Here is a 12,500-nt window from a genome sequence, read left to right on the forward strand (position 1 = left end):
CAATTATAGAAAATCCATAAAATGAAGCATTAGGCAACTTTAAGAAATATGAAGACTATATCAATCAACATGAAAAGAATTTCAAGCTCTCTTAAAAAAAAAAAACAAGAAAGAAAAGAAAACCAAGGTATAAAAGAATGTATATAATATCCTACCTTTTGTGGATGAGAGAAAAAGAAATACTTTCACCAAAAAAAAAAAAAAAAAAAAAAAAAAAAGGCTTGAGCTCTACTTAGTAAGCTTAGTAGTATTGCATTTTAATTCTGAAATTATGTTCTGTAAATTGTGGATTAGAGCAAAAGAGTGAATATATTGAGATTATTGGGCAAGTACGAGAAAGGAAGATATAGACACAGAATAGAAAATGAAGACAAATGGAAGAATCCAATGTTGTTGAATCTGATCTGAAAGAATCAGTAAGAACTTGTAATTTTTGTGTGTATAAATTTGTATATGGACACACACACACACACACACACACACATTTTCTTCCCCTGTACCCTGAAACTACATAAAAACAATGACATTCCAAAAGCAAAGAGCACATCTAACTCCCATTATGGACTTACACTTCTCTCTAAAAAGAAGTCATGCCTTATGTAAAAACAAAAAGGGAAATTTCCTATCTAGGACAAGAAAAGTTCAGAGTGAGTCTAGAACACCTTCCTGGCCAGGAAGAAAGAAAGAAAGAAAGAAAGAGAGAGAGAGAGAGAGAGAGAGAGAGAGAGAAAGAAAGAAAGAAAGAAAGAAAGAAAGAAAGAAAGAAAGAAAGAAACCCCGCCCAAAACAAACAAAAAACCCACTTTTTTTTTTTAAGACTTTATTTATTTATTTATTTGACAGAGAGAGAGAGACAGTGAGAGAGGGAACACAAGCAGAGGGAGTGGGAGAGGGAGAAGCAGGCTTTCTGTTGAGCAGGGAACCCTATGTGGGGCTCTATCCCAGGACCCTGGGATCATGATCTGAGCCTAAGGCAGACGTTTAACGACTGAGCCACCCAGGCGCCTCCCAAAACCCATTTCTTTAAGGAAGAATGCCAACTAATAAAAATAAGGGGGGTTATAAAAATAGAATATCACCATTTTGTTACTTCCAGCAAAATGATGAATGTTGGCAGGATCAACAATGGGTGTGAAAGCCACTTGGTGAAAGGCTATCAGGGAAGGATTGAGTCAGAAGATATGATTTTAAAATGGAGAGGTCTGGCTGTCACTATCTTAATCAAGTGGTCAAACACAGCCTTGTCAATGATGGGATGGCCTCACTTGGTATGCCTCCTGAGGGGCAGAGCATCATCCATGTGTTATGTATGAGGTTGCCCAAATTTTATCCTGAGGAAGCAGTCAGAAGAACTCAGGGCAATCTGAGTAGACCATTCAAATAAATAAATGAAATGAAGAAATGAGGGAGGCGACTTAAGATACATAGTAGGCAAATGTACCATGTGAATTCTGCCTGTTGGGTCCCAGAATTGAAACCACCACCGCCCCCATCTATAAAGGACATCTTGAGGTGCTCTTCTTTCAACTATTCTGTAGATTTGAACTATTTCAAAATAAAATAAAATAAAATAAATGTATAGGAAAGAAAAATAACAATTGATGCATATAAATAGTTTTAATTTCCTAGTTTCTTTAATTTTACAACATACAGAGTCAAAAAGCATAATGTGGGTAGGGTGTTATTATCATTTATAAGTATGATTTCAAATTGGGCTCATTAAGACCACCACTTTGGAATGAAAGACAAAATATAAGAAAATATAAAGAACAATAACAATTATATTTAAGTCAGGAAGGTGTAGAGGCAGGGGAGAATATAAGATATTAAGTATTAAGATAAATATATTAAATGAATCAACTATGCACCTTTTAAGGTAACAGAATGAAGATTATTCAGTTCCTCTGAGTTGCATCATTCTTGTGTTAAAGTTACTGTTATAATAATGAGATTTTAACCATCATTAACAACTTGATTCAGAAATTTGAGACCAGAAAAAAAAAAATGGGATTTATTCTAACAAATGTTTCTGGAAAATCTCTTACATGAAAAACAGAAATGCATGTTACAAAAGGAATGATGTGCAACTACTGTTCCTTATATTTTATTTTTAATAATGTGTTTTCAAAATGGAAAGTGAATGAATACTTAATATTTTGTACTCTGCTTATTAAAAACAAAAACATGTCTGCATAAATAATTTATATTTAGTGAACCTAAAAATGGCTTAATAGTATTTTAAAGTAGAATTATTATAAAAAGATGGACATGTTTGGTTGGCTTATTTTCCAAAATACAATTACTTCCAAACAATAGCAACTTTCACCAATATATGCAAGCAACGAACCAAAACAACCAACCAAATCTGGTGCCTTGTTCAAAGAGTATGTATGACACCAAGAATGCCAACTTCAGAGTCAGGCTTTTTTACATTCAGATCCTAGATCTCTTGCTCATTATATGTATGAGCACATGAAATTTACATAAAATCTCTAAGTCCCAGTTCTCTCTTCTGTGAGAGGGAGTAATACTTGTAAATTTCTTATCCTGGTGCTTGTCATGTATGAAACACTCCATAAATGTTCTATTACTAGTGCTAACTTTGCTAAAAAGCCATCTTTGTTACATTAAAAATATAAAGGGTTTCAAAGGAGGTGATATAAAACCAGTCACTGCATGAATTGCTTTACATAATAACTACCAACAATGACTTACAAAAGTAACATTGTCTACTTGTAAAAGTAAACATTCCTTAATGTACAGAGGTCTAAGGGCATAAACAAAACTTTCCCCAGGTTTTTCTGTTATGATTACCGAAGAAGACGAGGGGCAAAAGATGAAAAGTTGAAGCTGCGGATTATGCATGGCCATTTTAACTACAGACAGAGGGCTTACACTAGTTTCCATATTTGCCAGTAGAGAGGAGCCTGAACTACTAATGACCATCTCTTACAGTAGCAGGAGAAGAAAACATCTAACAGCTTCTTATGTTCCATGAAGAAATTACAGACTCCTTCATTAGATTGCTATTACTTGTTTTGTAATAGTGAACACGCAAAAAGAAAAACAAGCTTTTGTCAGAATGATTTAGTGTTTACAGCTCTTAAATTAGTTCAATATTACATTTTTGTATATATTTAATAACCTTAGAGAACCATATGTCCTCTTATATTTAGATTATTTCTATTTGTGTAGAAAAACAACTAGGAATCAATACGTGTTGAGCTATATTGATAGATATTCTTCCATCTCCTCTACAATAGGCAAGAATGTATCTTCTATGACCAGGCACCTTTTTACAAATTTTTCAGACTTACTACATAGAAGGGGGCAATCTGCTATCATAGAATTGGTTTGCAGGTTAATAGAGTCAGACTTTACAATATCTTTGATCACATTTTGCTCATGTTCTCCATTGGATCCAGTGGATCCAATGATACGATCCCAGGAGCTGCTATGGAAAGAACACTGAGCTGTCCTTCTGAGGGATCGCTTGTTTTTCACATTGATGTAGACCCATATCCAGCACAAAATAATCATGTTTATGCAATTCTAAGGTCTTTTTTTTAGTATGTCAATATTTCTGAAATCAGCTAATACATTGTATCAAATGAACTTGCTAGTCATTTTTTTCCCCAAAAGGCTCTCATTAATATATGAAACATCATGCAATTTATGTTTCCTTAGTATCAAGGAACTATAGCTTGTAGCTTTTGATTTCTATGATCCCTAGTTAAATAATGTTGTCATCAAAGAAACTACGTAAATGCAGTTGCTCCCTTTGAGAATTTCTTGGTGTTCATCTTTTAGCCAGGCACACCCAAGGCACCCTTCTGAAGAATCCTTAGATTGCTCCATATTGTAAGTTGCTGAAGCTGTTTCCTCATACACCTACTTTCCTAGATAGATGGGTAGATGAGGCTTGATGATTGACTAAAAGCAGCTAACTCTATGCCAGCCATCCATCACTGAGGTGACTGGGCATGATGATTTGTTCCCAAATTCTTTACACTGAAATGTTACCAATGAAACCAATCATATGTACTCTTTTCTTCCAGTTGAAGGGAGAGCTCCGTGGAAACACTCAGAATGTAGCAAAAAAGAAGGCAGTAAGTAAAAGGCATGATGGAAAAAGGAGAAGAGAGAGAGAAATGAGACAAATGAGGTAAAATGGAGCCAGAAAGAACCAGAGCCTGCCAGTTGGAACAACAGAAGCCTACTTCTGAGGAGGCAACAGTTAATATGAGTGCTGGGCCATTAGTCTGCTGTTGGACTACCAGAGTGACATGTGTCCTGGATGACATTCCAATTCTCTGTGATTCCTAACTGGAGGCGATTGCGCAAATAGTCTGAATGACACTCTTGTTTCTCATGAAGCCCTCTGAAAAAATTCTTCCTTCACTTGATTATTTATCCCTCAGCTAAGGTCCTATTACCTGAGCTGTCTAGTTATGACTCTAGAGGAAGAAAAGTTTGAGTAAATAGTATTATTAACATACTTAACTCAACTGAGTTAAGGTGGGAAATACCAATGTGTGCCAAGAGTTTTTACTCATTCTTTGAATCCCTAAACAAAGGATTCTATTATTATGACATATTCTGGCTGGAGCCCACAACAGGACACTGGCCTGACTCCATCAACATTTTTTACCCGTATCTTCATTGCCTGTAACTGACAATAGGATTATAAAGTTTTGATTTTCCCTCAGGCTATGTAACCAGATGTCATTGTTTGAGAATTTCAGGTTGAGTTTCCAAACAGAGAAATATAGGAGATAAGTGTCTCTACATTTTAAAGAGAGTTGCTGCATCAGTCAGTGTTCTGCAGGAAAGAATTTTTTTTCTCTAAAAATTTGGAGGAGAAAGAAATTTAAGAGTTTTCATAGACTTCACAGCTATCATATAATGGCTGAGAGAATAATATGCAAGAAGGCTGCTATTGGCTTTCAGCACATTTGGAAGGGCCAGAACTGTAGGGAAAATACCATCAAAGCTTCCAGCTGCCTACAGCACCAATACAAGGAGGATGCCCAAAGGTGCTGGAAGACCTCTTTGCCACCTGCCAAGACCCACACACTTACCCATGGCTCTCCGGAAAACAATGGCTATGTCTCTCTTCAGTTTTCCTAACCTCCTGTGAGTATCTGTGATTGGCAGAGTCAAACCCACACTGTGCTGGCAAAGGATTCTGGGAATGTGGTTCCCAGATTTCTTCCTTTAAAACTTGAGGGGTGATGGGCAGATACTGAATTGATAGCAAACAGTCCTGCACAGCAGCTAATGAGCTTCCAGACTTCAGAGCTTAATAGCCTTACAGGGCTTTTCAGAGGTAGATAAGATGGTCCTGAGATCATCACCTCATCAGTGATCTTGAGCCTTTAGAAAAGCTAAATAAAGGCTTAGAGGGAAAATGCTTTTTCGCTTCCTTTTCAAGTAGAGGAGAAAGGTAAGTGTTTCTCCCCCTCTCCCTCCATTCCCTCCACTGCATTCACCTGAAGAGGTATTGGTAGAGGTGGAGGTAACTGCATGAACATCTCATACCCTGGCTCATTGCTTGCCAATCAGCTGAATCCGCCAGCCTGCACTGGGTCTGCCATTTGAGCGGAGGAGGCTGAAGTCAGAGATTTTATTAAGAAAAAATAAATGGTATATTTGGTCCACCTCCCTAACCCTGGACTTTGGGGGCATGTGCTTTCCACCAGAATTCTGAAGGCAGAATGTTGGTTGGAACAGTGACCAACAGCAGAGAGATTTGGGAGAGAGTAACAAGAAAAACCCAAAAACCCACAATGGATGTGGTGATGTGGTGAAGACGAGTGAATCTCCCATGGATTTGAGTGGGGTTGGTAGAAGTGAGCCAGGCTCTGAGGCATCCCGACACAATATTGCAGCCTGTGTGTAGGGAGATCCCAGCAGTACAGAGTAACAGAGAGACCCTGGGGAATCAAAGCTCAGGGTGCTCCAAGTAGATCAGGTAGAGAGTGCACTGCACCCAGCAGGGATGCGTGACTCATGAGAAAACCTCAGGTGGGCATTTAAGACTGTTCTACATGGGTGGGACCGGTGGTCAAATGATCAATACATTGTTTTGCCCTTTTTTCCCCATCCCTCCTCTCTAGCCTCGATATATCTAAGAAAGAAGGCAAACACAGAGATGGGGAGAGAGGCAGAGTGAGGAAGAAAAGTAGCGTTAAATACAGACCTTCACCCCTTCCCCACATGGGTTTCTCTGCCACATGTCACACCCAAGTCAGGGCAAGGGGGCAGGGGAGTTGAAATGAATGTGAATTCAAACCTAAATTTAAAAAGACTAGGTCTTTAATATTTTAAACTGCATCTAAATTATAAAAATAAAAGTATTCCCATAACTGAAAGAATCCTGGAAACAATGGAATATGCTTAAGAAGTATTTAAAGAGACTGCGGGATAATTGGGAAAGTATTTTTGAAGAAGAAAAATAAAAAGAGTTCTTGTTTACTCCCCATTGCATTCTGTGTCTTCAGTATTCCTTTAATGTCCACATTGCAAAAATACCTTTTTTTAAAATAAATATTTATTTATTTTCCATGCAGAACGTGCCCTCTTTATTACCCATCACCAGGCTAACCCATCCTCCCTCCCCCCTCCCCTCTAGAACCCTCAGTTTGTTTTTCAGAGTTCATCGTCTCTCATGGTTCGTCTCCCCCTCCTATTTCCCTTTGCTCTTTCAAACATTTCTCTTACTTTCTTCTCTAAGACTCCTGATTCTATATAATTAGTCCACATTTATTGACGTAAGTTTGCACACAATAAAATTCCCATTTCAGGTGAATTTTCGAATTATATACAATCATATAGCCACCACCATAATCAAGCTATAGAACATTTCCAGCACCCTAAAATTTTTCCTCGTGCCTCTCTGCAGTTTATTGCCTCACCTGACCCCATCCCCACATCATCTCTGACCTGCTTTCTGTCACCTTTTCTAGAAGGTCATATACATGAAATTCTAAAGTATGTAGTATCTTATATTTAACTGCTTTCACTTAGCAAAATATTTTTCAGATTCAGCTGTGTTGTTGCATGTGCCAATATTTTGAATCTCTTAATTGTTGTGCATAAACATACCACAATCTGTTTATCCATTCACCAATTAATGAACACTTGGGCTTTTTCTAGGGTTGTATTATTAAGAATACAGCTGGTATGAATGTTCATGTACACAGCTTTGTACGGACATATATTTTCATTTCTCTTGGGTGAGATTGCTGGGTCATATGGCTAGGGTATGTCCTCATTTATAATGAAATCTAACACTATCCACTTATAGTAGAAAGCACCTACTTCTAAAATTATGAACAAATAATTACACAAAATGACCTCCTTACTTGTCTGGAAGTAATATTTGTTTTTTGTTTTTTTTCAAACTTCTCAAAGGGTAACAATTACTTAACCTACAGATGCAGTAAAGTGGCTCCTTACTGTGGTGACTGCAATTACCACATTTGTCTTAATAAGAATAACTTAGCTGGGGGCGCCTGGGCGGCTCAGTCGGTTAAGCATCTGCCTTCTGCTCAAGTCCTGATCCCGGGGTCCTGGGATCGAGTCCCGCCCGCATCAGGCTCCCTGCTCTGTGGGGAGTCTGCTTCTCCCTCTGCGATCCTCCAACCCAGGCTCATGCGTGCTCGCTCTCTCTCAAATAAATAAAATCTTCAAAAAAAAAAAAAAAAGGATAACTTGGCTGAAAAAAGGAATTTATAATTGACTAAATGACCTCAGCATACCAAGTTATATTTTTGTTTTTAGTGAAATGATCTAAATCCATTCAGTTTTTTTAAGTGTGCAATAGAAACTGGGCATCATAGAAGTTTGTAGGCATCATGAAAACTTGTGGGATTCAAGAAGGCTCTCAAAGGTTAGGACTTGCCATTGTAACTTTGCTACAGGACGCCTAGGCTGATGTACACCCCGACTGGAAATGGGATACTCTTAACTTCCTTTGAAGAAGAATGTTTTGAATTGCTCACACCATTTTTGAGTACTCTTACATACATCATCTTAAATTTTCTCAAACCTGCAAAATATAGACAGCTAATCCATTTTAAATAAGCAGAAGTATGAAGTAGCTGGAATGAAGGACCTAATAAATTGCACACCTCTCCTTCTTGCCTGGTTTCTGCATTGACTGAGAATGAAAAATGTTCAAACAGGCAAATGGAGCTCCAAGTAGCACCTTTATCACTGATTATGCAAAATGCAAACACATGGCCTAAGAATTGTTATCTATATAGATGTGTTAATAGTATATCCCTGAAATAGACATATCTACCCTCAAACAAAACAAAACAAAACAAAACAAAACAAAACAAAACAAAACAAAACCACCATAGTCCTTTCCTTGTAAAAGTGCAGCTTTTTTACTGCTAGGCTTCCCAAAAGGTCTAGAGCAGGTCAAAGCTCAGGCTTTCCTGAATTTGCAAAGAGAAAGCAGCAGGAAATTGTCTAAGCTACACCAATTGGCTCATTCTCATCTCCCCCTGGAGAAGGGCAAGGAGGCAGAGAACAAGAAGAGTTAGTGTCTACATGAAAATATGAAGCTAGGAAAAAGTGGATTTCCCATCCTCAGTCTTTCCAGCTTTATGTTCTTTTCAGTTTTTAAGTCTATGGTTAACCAAACTGTGACTATCATCATTTTGGGAAGGAAATCAGCAATCTATTAATGCAGTCCTGTGACCAGTTTATCAGACTGTTCTTATAATCCCAACTGCAGTTTCTGTGTATACTCTCGGGCCAACTATTGAATAAGTTTGATTTTGCTGTTAGAAGTCTTGAAAATAGGTCCAAAGATCACTTTTATTAAATTAACTACACAGCTACTGTACCCTAGGCTGAACTTCATTCCCTAATCAATTTCCAATTTCAAATTAAGTCTATCTAGACTGTTCAACACATTTTATGAGGTCTATTTATTTACCATTTTACCAAATACGAGCTGGGAACCCACGGCAGGCACCGTTAAAGCCCAAGGCATCAACCAGTAAATGAAACACCACTCCTGCTTTCATGACGTGCATATGCTCTAGGAGAAATATAAAAATATACCTATAAAGACACAAGTGTATAATAGTTCAGGTTATGATTAGTGGAACAAAAAGAGGGAGGCAAGAGAGAAGGGAAGGTAGGAAAGTTATTTAAGATAAACTGGTCAAGAAAGATCTCTGAGGAAGCGACATTTGAGTAGAGAGTTGAAGGAAGGGAGAACACTTTGTGGGCATCAGGAAATAGTTCATTCAAGGCACAGGAAACAGAAAGTACACGGGAGCAGAGGGGATGGCTGGAGCAGAGTAACAGGAAGGAGATGAGCCTGAAGAGGCAGAGAGAAGGCAGATCACATAGCCTTGTAGCCCCAGCGAGGACGGCAGCTGTTACGTTGAGTGAAGGCAAAATGGGAAGCTACTGGAAAGTGTGAGGATATAAATATAAGACATTTTAAATGAATCATACTCAATTTGGTGTGGAAATGAGACTGTAAGAGGCAATTACAGGAATAGTCAGGGGCTGTGGGACTTGGTGGCTTGAATCATGGTAGTCATAGTGAGAGTGGTGAGAAGTGGTGAAATTTCTGGATATACTTTGAAGATAAATGAACAGAATAGTGCAATTTTCTGTCATGGAAGAAGAAAGAAAGCAGAGAATTAAAAAGCTGTGGCTTAAGCAATGGAGAGAATGGAGCCTCCATTTTCCATGATGGGGGTATACTGCAAGAAGACCAGGTTGGTTGACAGAGATGGTGAGGTAGAAATCAGAAGCTTATTTTCAGATATTAGCATTTGATATATCGAGTGGATACCCAACTGATTATTTTGAGTGGATAATTAGATATACAAGACTAGAGTTCAGCAGAGAAATCACAGAATTCATCAAAGAGATGGCATTGAAAGTTGTGTGTCCCTAGATGGGATCATATAAGCAATGAATGAAGACAGATACTAGAACCAATTACAGAGCCCTGGGATGCTTGACCATGAAGAGAGAAAACTGACAAGGAAAAGTCAGCAAAGGAGACTGAGAAGGAGTCCCTCAGTTCCCCATCTGGTTCATATTTCACCGCCCAGCCCAGTGAACCAGCTGAGGTGTGTAGGAGCTAAAGAATAACCCTGAGAAATTCAGGAGTCAGACATATTGAAATAAAAATACCTGAGAGAGCTGGGGAATCCTCTCAAGTATGTGCAAATGATGGACTGCTTGGTACTGACCCATAGTTAGCACCGAAAATCCACTGAAGACTTTGGAGGCAAAGTCTTCACCATTTAAGAATAGGCCAGCACACAATACTCTCTGAAAGCAAATCAATCCCAAAGAAGAAGAGGTAGAAGCAGCCATCTTTTCCCCAAATTCACAAGTGAGACAATTTGTTGTCATTCCCTAACACAGTGGTGCCAAATCACTGGCAGGGGCGGTGACTGACCACCAGAAGACATCCTGCAACGTTCGAAGCGTTTTTCGTTGTCACCACTGGATGAAGGTGCTCCTGGCATATAGTAAGTAGAGGTTAGGGCTGCTGCCAAATACCCCATAAAGCACAGAGCAGCTTCTGCCCTCCACAACAAAAAACTACCTGGCTCCAAATGTCCATAGTGCCGTGGCTGAGAAACTTTGCCCCAAGGGGAATGGTTAGGGAGAGTTGCGTAGAGTTATTTTGCATAGTTATAATGTATAGAAATGCATTACGTTGTGATTTAAATTTGTTTCTTTTTTTTTCCAACTCAGATTTTTTTTTTTTTTTTTTTTTTACTGTGGCAAAATATAAGTAACATAAAATCTAACCACTTTAACCATTATTAAGTGTACAGTTCAGTGGTATTAAATACATTCACATGGCAACTGTGTGGTTCCACGGACACAATGTACCCAGAGTAGTCAAACTCAGTCAGCCCCATTTTGAAAATACATTTATCTCAGGAAGTACTACAGGAACCATTTCGTGTAGAGGGGATAACGTTAGTTGCAGCCCTTTTGGAGAGCTAAAAAAAAAAATAGGGAAGAAAACGAAGGTAACCCACATAAATGAGCTACAGCAAGAATCTACAAACCTGAGGGCTGGAGCAACACAGGGAAGAGAAATCTAGGAGCTTAGAGGAGAGGCTCTCATGGGACTGGGGCTCAGACCTCCCTGGCGGGGCCGCCATCCAGCCTCTGTTGATACTTCTGGAGGAGCTCAGATAAAGAGGAAGCTGCCAGAAGCTGGACGCCAACCCAACTGCTTCTGTGGCAGCAACTTTGACTGTGGGACAATCAGGAAAACAGGATCACAGAGAACTTTTCATCCTCCTTTCAACCCTGTCTGATAATTTCTTCTAGCGCCTCCTATTGGCAGAATTGAAGAAAGAAAGATGCCGTTCTGGGGAAAGTGGTTGGCAGCATTCTAGCTAGAGCATCCCAGAGAAAGTTCCTGAGGTGTGGGGGTGCAGCTGAGACATAAGACGTACACAACAGTACAATATGTGTAAACCCCAACTGGGACGTGATATACATCCTGACGCACATCCACCATATTTCACCTATGAATTTACCCACTGACTCTCTCAAATTGCTCCCAACTATCTGCCACCACACACTACGTCGAGAATGTCACCCTAGTATAGAACTAGCTACTAGATCATAGTGGTCATGAGTAAGTATTTTACTAAGTAGTTCTAGATTAATCTTTAGATTGTTTGAGCCTCTCTAAAGTCATACCACCCATCTGTAAAGCTGAATCTTCACACTGGCATTTTTTTTTTTTTATAGAAATATCTTTGTGGTTTTGATTTCTCAGCAGAACATTTGAAAAAAAATTAAAACAATTATTTGACTCTACTGAGACCTAAAATTGATTGATCTTACAAATTTCTCTGTGTTCCAACTCCCCTCCTCCAAATACTTTCATTTTAACCTAGAAAATATTACATGTTCTTCATCATTGTAGCTACTCCACTGGACCCACTTACCAACTGCCCTTGCTTTGTATATGTCTAGCAGGTTACATTCAAATCTATCTACTGCACTTCTGCACCCAGACAGCTGAATACAGTGCAGAAGGCACACAACCATGCCTCCTGCTCTCACTTTAGGTGTTCAGAATGATTTGATATTTATCTAGCTGTGTTCGAGTGAGGAGACGGGCTTAGGGTCACCCTACTCCTCCTCCATCTTACCTCCCACCCTGCCAGTCTCACCTTAAATTTTAGTCACTAACTCAAGTGGACTGGCTAACAAAATACATGCAGAGAAAACTCACAGAACAAAATAAATTAAAATTGCTAATAATATACTAAACTGCACAATCTCCTCATGATTAAAGACAAGCAAATTAAAATTGCCAGATACCATTGTTATCAAATTGGCAAAAGACAATAATATTTGATGATATCTGGTGTGGGAAACAAGCACACTCTTACACTTTTTATTTATTCACTGATAACACACATTTACTGAGTTTCCTCCACATGCCAAGCACATTTCTAGGCAATGAGAAAATA

Source organism: Phoca vitulina, unplaced genomic scaffold (assembly GCF_004348235.1).
Source record: "Phoca vitulina isolate PV1807 unplaced genomic scaffold, GSC_HSeal_1.0 scaffold37, whole genome shotgun sequence".
NCBI lineage: Eukaryota > Metazoa > Chordata > Mammalia > Carnivora > Phocidae > Phoca > Phoca vitulina.